This window comes from Bactrocera tryoni, chromosome 5, assembly GCF_016617805.1.
Source record: "Bactrocera tryoni isolate S06 chromosome 5, CSIRO_BtryS06_freeze2, whole genome shotgun sequence".
Classification (NCBI taxonomy): Eukaryota; Metazoa; Arthropoda; class Insecta; order Diptera; family Tephritidae; genus Bactrocera; species Bactrocera tryoni.
The window spans coordinates 70,443,466-70,455,501 of record NC_052503.1 but is presented as its reverse complement, the minus strand read 5'-3'; the positions used below and the strand labels follow the sequence as shown (position 1 = coordinate 70,455,501).

Here is a 12,036-nt window from a genome sequence, read left to right as displayed (position 1 = left end):
AAATTTCAGAACGTTATCTAAAAAACTGAGGTACTACTAGTTCCTTTTATATGAAAACGTCAAAATTCTTCAAAATCAAGTTATGTACATATGTATGTTCTTTTTTCTCTCTTCTTCAAAATCAAGTTATGTTCTTTTTTTGTTCCCCTTATATGTAAAAGTCAAACTTTTTCAAAATCGAGTTATGTTCTTTTTTGTGGTCACGGATTTGTATTTGTTTATTCCCCAAAGTGAAATATTAAGCAACTGTTCAAACTTGCTGCTAATAACAGTTTGCTGTAAAAAAATAAACTCTGTTCACTTCACAGCATTGCCATAGAAAGCAGAGTGTTAATCAACATTCAAATATGCGCAATATACATATTTTCAACACAAGTGTGCTTATATGTATATATGTACATGTTTTAATATATATTTGCATGTTTGTATATATGTACAGATTTGTCTTTCTATGTGTATATGTGCAAAAATGCAAACATTAAACTTTTATCAACGGTTAGCCGTGCATTCACATTTTCGTACTCGCTTCTGCTGTTTACAGCTGCTTCCGTTTCATATCTCTGTTATTTCGCCAAACCACCGCTGTTAATGTGTAAATTTTGCCTTTGCATTGGTCGCCGCTGTTAGCTTGTATTGATATTTGTTGCTTGTGGCCGTCTCGCATGGCGATAGTATTTATCAATTTGTTTTCACATGTTCCACTTCAGTCTCAATAAGATATCCAGCGAAATAAAACGTAGTCGCGCCTAATGGGTTGCGGTCAAAATATAGATTGCACACTTTTATCGGCAAAATTCTTTTTATGACGCTGTTCCGGCGGCATATATATATTTATTATCACTTTGACTTGTGGCTATTATCGTGTTTTTAAACGACATATAAATTATAAGCGCATATGTATGCATGTATGTGCGTGAATAGTGCAGTGTATCGGCATAGGCTACGCCGCTCAGTGGTAGGTACTAGGCTCTTTAAATTTTTACTTTGTTTTTTGTTTTTTTTTTACGAAACAAACCGACCGCTTTACAGCGCGTGAGTAAATGTGCGGTGTACTAAAAACGTTAATGTCAGTTATCCTTTCGCAGCGCACATGAAAGGAGCTCTCACTGGTGTTGGCATAAACTGTTGTGCGTTGGAATTTTGGTACAAATTATTTAGGATAATTGTTGTGTGTTTACCTAAAGTTAAAATATACATAAATGTGTTGGGTGCGTGGAAAAAGTAGTACGGAAAACATATTTTATGCCTAGACGCCGTAAATTATGCTTGCTAAATGGCAGTGAATAGTCTGAAAAAGTGTTTGATTTGTGTGCATTGAGTAGGTAATCTTGTGTGCAATTTTTTGCTCTGCTTTTGTTTATTTATAATGTGTTTTGGCATTGTGTGCACCTTGTAAGTCATTAACTGTAAATACTGCCTAGACGTAGCGGCAGCGAACATGTGGCCGGGCAAAACGCTGTAACACGCTGCAGGTTCTTGCTGTATATTTATGTTCTTTGCGGTTCTTATTGATAATAATATAATTTTAATAATAAATTAGAGAAATATAATTTTGTATAAAAAAAATTAATGAAACTTTTTTCAAATTCAATACTTGCTAAAATTATTTGCCTTTTCGCCTTTTTGTGCAATAACGAGTACACTGAAGGCCGTCGGTCGATTTGGTCGCTCGGTTGTCTAAGGCAACGCTGCCAAACACCTGAGCGCTGCTACCGTTTAAGGGCTGTTTTTCGTTTATTGTTTATAAACAACAAATTTTGTTTTGCAATAATGTCGGTGTGGCAGCCGGTTGTTACTCATATGCATATTTAGTGGTCGTATAATTAATTTATAATGTGCCCGAATGCAAGCAGCGCTTTGTTATGCAGCGCTCAGTAGCAGCCAAGCTTATACGCTACTTTATTAATTATTTCACCCTTTTTCTAATAATAACTGACTTTTAGAAATGCAAATACTTGTATGCAAATAATCTATAAGCGTTACTAGTGCTGATAACAACAACAAGTAATAATAATAGAATGTTATTTACAAGGCGTCATAAGTAAGTGAATTAAAGCAAAGCTTAATAACTGAAAAGTTCATTGCTGTATATATGTATATACGATATATACATATGTAGATGTACAAGCAAGTGTATGCATATACAAGTGCCCAAGTATATTGTTGACATCTGGCTCAAAACCAAAGCAAATTTTGTTTGAGCTCTGCTGGCAATGTGTAAATGTGTGAGCGTATAACAAAAAATACAAGACGAAATGAAAAAATAATAATAACAAAACAGTCATCGTCTCAAACTCAGCAGTTACAGCAAATACAATGTCTACTTACTTACGTAGTTAAAAATAAATCTGGTAAGTCACAGCAGCAAATTTACATACAAGTAATTTTAGAAATTCTTAATTTAGTCAGCGAGTGTCATAAACTTTACATAACGAAAAGTGACAATTTGAATAATTGCCTTTTAATTGGTTATTACTTAGTTAGCTGCTTTAGTCTTTATATAGTTGTGGATTACTTAAGTAGCAGTAGATATTGCTATTGTTGTACTTAGGTACATATGTATATACGTAAATTAAAAAACGAAAATTTTGTTGAGATTTAACGCGCTCTTAGTTAAGTTATCAAATATAGCTTCTTAAAAGCGCTTTGACCAAAGACACCGTGCGTGTGTGTTTACGCGTACTACTTCCTAAGTTATAGAGATATCGCACTGAATATTTGCATGCGATGTTTTTTCACTAAGAAGCTACTCATTTGCCGGCGCCGACGTTATCGGGTCACTATACCATATAGCTGTCATACAAACTGACCGATCCAAATCAAGTTCTTATATGGAAAATTTTTTTATATGACAAGGTATTTCCAAGAACTTTTACACAAATTATGCTATAATCTAACGGTACAATGTCTGAAGAAATTGTATAGATCGGACCACTATAGCATATAATTGCCATACAAACCGACCGATTAAAATCGAGATGAAGTTATTTATATACCGTTTTATGCTATCAAATATGGACATGTGCAGGATATTATAGCTACGGTAGTGTAAAAGAGCTCATGTGACCTTAAAGTTGTTGTTTCTGAACACATGCCAAGTTGGCTTGTAAAACTTTAATTCAAATTCAAATTCAAATCAAATGCTCAAAAATACTCGTACTCGTATATCTCAGCATTATCCATTACAACAACCATAACAACAACTCCGTCTAAATTCAATCAGATCATTTTAAGGTTTAGTGAGTTCACTTAATAATTTGATAATTTTTTCCGCAAATTTATTTTATATTATTTACGTTGATGCAACGAACGTAGCAAGAAATTAGCATAAGCGATAAGTAAGCAAGTACAGTTTTCAAAAATATGTGTGTACGATAGCTAATAACATAAACCAAGTCTAAGTACCGACATTTTAGTTTGAAGTACTTATTTTATTCTGCTGTTGTTGTTGTTGTTTAAAATGTACTATCACGCCCATGTTAATTGTTATCGTATAATTGTTTTTACAAATTCGCAAACGTGGTATATGCAAGTTATCACTTATTTTCTGTTGCGAATTGAAAAAGTAGAAAAAACAGCACATATATGTAAATCTGTACATATCGTCACCTAAAATGCAAAATAACGTAACATCACTTTTCATTAGTTTAACAGGCGATGGAAACGACATAATAGAAAATACTCATACCGTAGCAAAATTTGACTTTTGGTTATAAAATCATTATAATGGGTTGTCAAAAAAGTCTTGCGGTATTTTTATTGAATTTTTTTTTTATTGAAATTGAAATGAATTTTTGATGACTCATGCCCAGCTCTTGGCCGATGCTACGGCTGCAACTATGCCCGGCTCTTTCGACCAATGCAGCGATTTTATCGCAATTTTCGACGACAGGCCTTCCGGAGCGTGGCGCATCTTCGACCACCTCTACACCAGAACGAAAACGTTGAAAACATCGTTGTGCGGTGGAAATGGAAACTGTATCGGGTCCATAAACTGCACAAATTCGGCGGCTTGAGATGCATTTTTGCTTTTATCGTGGTAGTACTGTAAAATATGCCGTATTTTCTCTTTATTTTGCTCCATGTTTGCGACGCTATAACTCACGAACGACTTAACAGAAACGACAATCAATCAAACACGTGTTAGCGCGTGAAATGAGCTTTCCAAAAAGGTATAGCATGACCCGATGCGACGAATAAAACTAGAACTACGCGCTTTCAGCGCCAACTAGCGAAAATACCGCAAGACTTTTTTGACAACCTATTATGTAAATTGGTTATATCTGACAACGGAAGCTGAAAATATGTAATATGATGTAGTGAATCGTAAGCAATAAAAAACTCAATTTCTTTTTTTTTTGATGATACGTTGTTTTGCATTTTAGTTGGCGATACATATGTGCTTACTGTGTGGAGTATATGTATGTATTATGGCAGCTTTATGCCATAGTGATCCGATAACAGTGGTTGCAACAAATGAGTAACTTCTTGGGTCGAAAAGGATATGTGCGAAATTTCAGAACAATCTCTCAAAAACTGAGGGAGTAGTTTGGGTATATACAAACGGAAGAGTGTCGAACATGACCAACTTGACTGAGCTCGTCACGCTGTTCATTTATGTATTTACTTTATAGAGTCTCCCATGTTTTCTGCTGGCTGTTAGAAACTTCGTGACAAACTTAGTATACCCGGTTCAGGGTATAAAAATAATATGACAGCATCTAACCAATTGTTTTATAAAGTAGTAAGCCGGCAGTGAGGCAATACTAAATAGCTGTGCAATCGAATAACAGCTGCTAAATAATAGGACCGACTGATACTGAGAAATCTCTTAATACCTTTAGCAAGGGAATGTCTTATCATTATTTTTGTGGTATTGAAATAATCGGATTTAGCAGCACGAATCTTAAGGGGGTATTCTGGTCTAGAAGCATGAATTTCAGGTAATTTTTAAAGTGTCGTAAAAAAAAGGCAATTAATATTTTTAGTATCCATTTTTTTATTAGTTATTTGTTAATTTTAGAAGAGTACAGAAAAAAATTAAAAACTAAAAAAAGTAAAAAATTTCAAAAATTATGAGCTGACGAAGTGGGGGGTCTCTAAAAATTTCCAAGTGACCATACCCATGATTTCAACCCTCCTAGTTATCTGAAACAAAAAAAAAGATGATTAATCTAGAATGTCGTAATGGCCGGAACTACGGAAAAGTGGGAAAAATTTTTTTCACAAAATGGCGACTGCCTGAAAAAAAAAGTTTTTTTGCATCACTTTTTCTGACTATTTCGAATTTTTTAAAAATAATAAAAATAAAAATTTGGGGATGGGCTAGTTTCAACCATAGACAAGCCTATAAAGAAGACTCTTTAAAAATTTCAAGTAAATCGGTCTAGTAGAACTTGAGAAATCGTGGGTATCGTTCCGAAAAAGTCAGTTTGGAGAAAAACGCGTTTAAAGTTTCGCGTAAAGTCTTTTGTTCGATTAGTTCCAGTTTGGATGCCGGGTCAGAAAAATGCCTATATCTCCGAAAATAATTCGAATTTTGAAAAATCCTTTTGTACAAATATTCTTGAATATTTAAACTTTGAAAATATAAAAAAAAATTCGATTTTTTTAAATTTCTAGACCAGAATACCCCCTTAAAAGAACATACATATCTACAATGCATGCATACTCACTTTTTAGCAGGGTAGATTGCGCTTTAATTTTTCTTTCATAGTTTGTCATTTATGTGCTAATAAATTGAAATTGTTGCATTGAGTAATGGCATTGTGTGCATTATTTTCTAACTAAATGCTTATCAGAAGCAGCTTGCATTTGGGGTTTTTGCTATTACGCCTTAAAACTAATCTACTGCTCTTTGTCAATACCTTTGATTTTATCATGAGTTATGAACTCAACAAATTATAAAGAATTACAGCTAAACATATAAAAAAATTATATAGTGGGTTTCAACTTGTGTTGGATATAATCTTTTACGCGCGAAGGCATTTTCAATGTAGGTAAACAAATAAACAATAGAGGGTTGCCACTGATATTAAATTGGAACTGAAGTAATGCGCTTCAACTGCTAAAGTTGTAGAAGACTGTTATGAAGTCCATATACACACTGCAGTATTTTTGTCTGCCATAAAAGTTCTCTTTTGTAGATATCAGAGACATAGTATATTTGACTTAAAGGGTTATTCTAGTCTTCAGGCATGCCACTTCGAAAAATTGGCACGTGACCCGCCTGGCAATCTCATACCGAAAAAAAAAATTATTCTACAATAATAGCGCAATATCCGGAGTTGGAAAAAATGGATACTAACTGAAAAAAAATAACATTTTTACTATTTTTTTAGTTTCGAATTTTAAAAATTGAGCTTTGGCGATATGGCTAGATCCGTACGTAGACAAGTCTATAAAGAAGTTACTTTAAAATTTCAAGAACTGAAGATTCCAAGTGTAGTCAAGTTCTTCTCCACCTTTCCAATAGAGTAGAGGTCTTGCTTTTCGTCTGCTTCCCCTGGCGGGTACTGCGTCGAATACATTCAGAGCTGGACGACATGACCTAGCCAGAAGAAACGATTCTTTAACATATGGCTCAAGCAACTCACGACTTCCGGTCTTAGACGAGGTATCCTCTGGATAGCCAAAGAACAAGGCAAGCTAAAGTGAGAAGGCGAACCATCCCTCTTCAGAGCTGTGCGCCCCCAATGGAACAGCCTCTCATGAGGGACCCCCCTTTTGATGAGATCAATGACATCTAAATATTTGATAATGTTTTGCAGCATTATACAAGTGTGTGCTTAGTAATCATGTAGTGAGTGCTATTTATTAGTTATGGTATCAATTTAGTTATAAATTTGTATTGGACTGTATAATTTCTGTAGAATTATCGATAAAAATTGCACAATTGAGCGCTTTATAATTTTGTAAGGGAAATGAAAGCAAATAAAGGCACATATAGTTAAAGTTCAAGTATGACTGAACTCCACGTATGCTTGCTCTCCGAACGTGTGACTAAGTGAAGATCAGTTAGCTCTGAATCATGAGAAATACTAATCAATAATGAAATCAGCGGTGAGCAAAAAAAAAAACAAACAGACTGATGAAAAATTGCACTTGAAGTCCGTGAATCATTCAAAGATATGATTATTGAAAATTTATTTCCACCAATAGTGAGTCTCCAAGAAGTCTGACTACACCAACTATAACTTTAGTCAAGGTTTATTAAAAGCTTTTGGCGTTGTTTAATTTTAAAACGGACGAGTGTGGTTAAAGCTTAGCAAAACGAAGTGATGAGTTATATTTCAGAAAATTGTCGCATTTAACAAATTGCCATCGGATTGTACTAATGCTTAACAGTTTATGTTATTTTAAAGTAAATTCTTTAGTTATCTAGTTGTGACAAGTGACCTTTTCACGCTCTCACAAAAAATGCCTTGAGCTCAAGAAAAAGAATCGTAAATCATGTTGTACTTGGAAGACCAGCATTCAGTGATCATCGCAGCATTTAAATATATTGTTGCTTTTCTCCTTTTGCAAAAGTCTCGCATAGATTTTCAATTCAATTTTATCACATTAGCTTCTTTGGAGCTTTATGTGCACGCCATTGAGCTTGAATGAATAAATGAGCTTGAATGAAACTGCCGTTGCTTGTTTGTTTACGAAACAAATTAGGGGTAATGTTGGCGATAAAAACACGTACATATGTATATGTATGTATGTATACATATATGTACATACATTTGTGTGTTTGCATAGCGATTAGGATTGAGCGCAGATGAAGCCAGCGATATAAAAATAAAATGTGCAAAATGCAATATGAAAATCAATGTGATACATGTATTTGTGTTTATACATATGTAAATAAGTTTTTGTATACCGACGTCTTAGTATAAAAATGATGAATGAAAAGAAAATCGGCAAAAAATCAGAAAACTGTATTATAGCATTATTTAAAAGTATAACAAAGGCATCGTGTGCCGAAGATCCTTATGTATTTTATGCAAAAATTGCCTAAAATATACATACATATTCTTTTCTTTTTTTTTGAAATTGCTCTTGAATGAATTTTTAAAATGAAGTTTTTAATATTAATATCTTTTTATAAAATCTTTTAATATTAAAAATATTTTTTTATTTTATTTTAGTATTAAAAATATTTTTTAAATTATTTTAGTAATAAAATTCGTTTTGATAAAAAAATTTTAAACATATTTAAAATATAAAAATATATTCGAAATATTTTTTTAGAATTTTGTATGTTAAAATTCACTTTTATTAAAAAATATTTTTTAAATTTTATTTTTAATAATAAAAAAATTTTAAATATATTTTGAATATTTTGAAATTTTCTTATTAAAATAAATTTTAATATTAAAAATATTTTTTTGAATTTTATTGTTTTTTTAATTTTTTTTATATTAAAACTCACTTTGATGAAACAAATTTTCAAAATATTTAAAATATATTCGAAATATTTTTTTGGAATTTTTTATGTTAAAATTTACTTTATTAAAAAAATAAAAAAAAAATTAATAAAGTTTTTTAACACAAAAAAATTCAAAAACAAAATTTTTGAATATACATATTTTGAATTTTTTTTATCAAAATGAATTTTAATATTAAAAAACATTTTTTTTGAATTTTTTTAATATTAAAATTCACTTTCATTTAAAGTTTTCAAAATATTGAAAATGTATTCAAAATGTTAATTAAAAATTAATGTTAAAAATATAATATTTTTGTAAATAATTCACTTATTAAAAAATTTTAATTTTTCTGTATTTATAATTAATTATTAATAGTACACAGTATTTTGTTACAATTAAGTGCATGCTAACTATAGACATCTCACAAATACTGGCGATTTATGACTACTTAAAAATGTTTTATATATACATATATACATACATATGTATATTGTATATAATTTAATACGGGACATACATTTATTTCCTTTTTTTTCAAAAATTTTACATATACTCAAGCATTTTAAACATGAAAAGTGATTCGCGCAAAGAAATTATGAGGACGGAAGCTAAGTCCAGATAAATGGCTTTATGCTCTTATGAATGCGTGAACATACGCGCCTATATATTACACATGCAAATAAATACATATGTACATATATTATAAATGTGATTTCCTTTGTTAAGGGTCGTTTGCTTGATGTTAAAAAATCTCACCAACAATATATGTACATGTATCTAGATATGTATGTATATGTATGTGTGTATGTGCGTAGAAATGTATTTAATATAAAAGTGTGCGTAATCAAAGTAGGCAAACAAAAGCTAAACCGGAGACATATGAGCCCCGGTGGAAAGTCTGTTGACTCAATGTTAATTATATAACATGGATTTAGGTACACACATTTCTGTATTTTAAAATCACATTCTTATTGTTTGCTAATTTAATAATTTTTATAAGAATTATGCCAAAACGTTGGTAGCAGAGAGCTTTTATGTACAATTAAGAGGTGAGGAGTCTAGAAAAAGTCCAAAAGCAGAAGGTAGCTTTAAACTAAATGGATACAATTCAGTTTTTCAAGCCGAAATTGCGGGTATAACCGCCAAGTGGGTTTCTGCTTTAACCAGCAAGTTCATAAACCATCTTCAGGACAGTCAAGCAGCATTTAAGGCTATTTGTAGAGCCAATATTAAGTCTTATTGCGTTGAGTTATGCTACTGGCAATGCCTTTCTAGTTATATAGGAAGGTAAGGAGATGAAAAGACAGAAGAATTCGCTTGCTCGCGAGCAGTTGGGAGTACAATTCCACTAAGCTGCCCAGGCCATTCAGATCCTTCAAGGGTGTAAAGTAACACCTCAAGTCATTAGGAACACGGGACATACCACAAAGTTAATTTTTATGATTGTTGACAGGCCAAAAATTTTCTATTTCCAAGCAAAAGGGAATCTTTAAGATCACACCTTTAGAGAATGTAAAGTGGTTTGTTTGAAACACTGGACCCAAGGTATAAATCAGTTTTTTTTAACCAAATTTACTGAGTTGCTGGATAAGGCTTAATTCACTAATCACAATGAGTAAAATGGGCCTAATGATGACGTAGTTTAGGCCGCCTGCGGTTTGACGCCTTTTCAATCAACTAACCAACGAACCAATTAAAACTGAAACGAACTTTCTTACTTAGAATTTATGAAATATGTCTTTCAGTTTACAATAAAATATACATTGATGATGATTTTGTATGACAGCTACATGCTATACTAGTTGTTGTTGTTATAGCGGCAGAAAACATTACTAAAGTAATTTCAAGAAATGGGGCCGAGTTGTCAGTCCTTGACCGGATAAAAATCCGTGTTCGTTCCGGTTACTTAGATACGACTGTAATAGGAACGGGCTCTTGGGTCCGTTATCGGTAGTTCCGACAAATGGGGAGAATAGAACGTTTGCAAGATTTAATTAATTTCATCAAAATTTTCACTAACATTTTAAACCAAAAAAATACAAAAACAGACAAAAAAAACAAATAGACGCGATTACGCGGTCACGCTATAAGCAAGCTAAACTATAAAAGCAAACCATGAAAATGAAACAGAAATGCAGAATAATAAGAAACAATGGAGTTTTAATGTGAAGCACAAGGTATGTATATATGTACATATACATATATACACACACACATAAAAAAGCCGGGGGTCTTTTGCGATATGACATAGATTGCGCTACTTTTGAATTATACTGAAACTTATGCTTATATAAGCATTTCTATATGTAGATAATAGTGTGTATATGTCATTGCACTCAATTATACGTTCAAAGTACATTTTTTGCCGTGCGACTTCACGCAGTACAAAACCACTTACGTTTATCGCTTTTGTCGAGTTTTTGGTTTGCAATGATTTCTTAAATATTTTTTTTTTTAATTTTTTCTTAATTTTTTTAGTTGCTTCATTGTGCTCCCTAATTGTCGCATTACCCACTCCACCTTGTCAGCGTAACTCTGCTGTAAATATGCATATATGTATGCACGTATGCTGTATGTGTGTATGTAAGCACCTGCTTATATGTGAATACTCAACACAATCAAAGTGCGCGCCCAACAGTTTCGCGCGGGTAATCCTCAGCTTCGAACGTAGTGCCGTAATGCCTCCTCGACGTTTGCATGCACGGCGTTTGTTCTATTTTTAGTGCTATGTCGGCGTCGACGTCGCTGTCGCGCTCTTTCTCCTTTTCCAAAAAGCAAACAAATTTTGCTTGCATTGTTTTTTACTTCACCTTCTGCACACCACATGCGCCTGCTACTCGCGGCTTCATCATCCGTTGTGGCTACTCGCATATCTATTGACTCAGCTTTTGCGCCTTGTTGCTTGCTTTATTCTTTTATTTCATTTTTGCTTTGGTAGCGCACTTGGAACGCTCCAAACTCTTGCTCCGTTTTTAAGTGGCTCCATCATAATTCCTTTTCGTCGTTTTTTTTTAACTTATGTGGTTGTGTATTCATTGACGAGTCGGCGCGTATTATATTGGCTGCTGCCGCTGTCCAATCCCCTCCATCACTTCCACTTCGTAATGATGCTGGGGGAAAAGTGAAAGTGCCATACATTGGCACTTACAAGGTTTTCCTTTTTAAATTTTTGTATGCGCCGCCTGGCATATAAATGAATACTTGGACGTGAAGCGCCTACACGAAGCACTGGCTTACTTGCTTTCGGTGCGTGTTAACCAAGTGTGTGGAAAACTCATATGTGTGTTTATTTGTAAATATGGTTGAAAAGAAAAACACTTTTGTATGTGAAAATTTTTAAGTTGTTTTATATGTATGTATGTATTTTTCTTAGAAAATTTTCATTACATTCACAAATTGCACACACATACAGTTCCAGTTAATATGCTCCAGTTTATTTAGTGTTTATACAATGAAAAATTAAGGTCTACCCAAAACTCATACATACTCAAAGTGACACTATTTTTATGACAGTGTTGTTGTTGCAGGTTTATTTCATTTTTAGCGAACTTAAATTGCATTATATTAATAAAAAATATTGACAGAGTACTAATAGTTCTGTAGTAGATTTCGATAAATT

The 12,036-nt window shown here is 32.8% G+C and overlaps 1 long non-coding RNA gene across 3 annotated transcripts in view; it reads left to right on the top strand.

The window, feature by feature from the left end:
- The first annotated feature begins 697 nt into the window (after positions 1-697).
- Positions 698-12,036, top strand: part of LOC120777640 — a 54,436-nt gene continuing 43,097 nt past the window's right edge. Inside the window, exons 1-3 of one of the 3 annotated variants that reach the window (XR_005705523.1) lie at positions 698-955; positions 1,086-1,318; positions 1,944-2,351. This is a non-coding gene — a long non-coding RNA (uncharacterized LOC120777640). Of the gene's footprint in view, positions 956-1,085; positions 1,323-1,943; positions 2,352-12,036 lie in introns of all 3 variants that reach the window. The other 2 variants (XR_005705522.1, XR_005705524.1) reach the window with 2 other exon arrangements.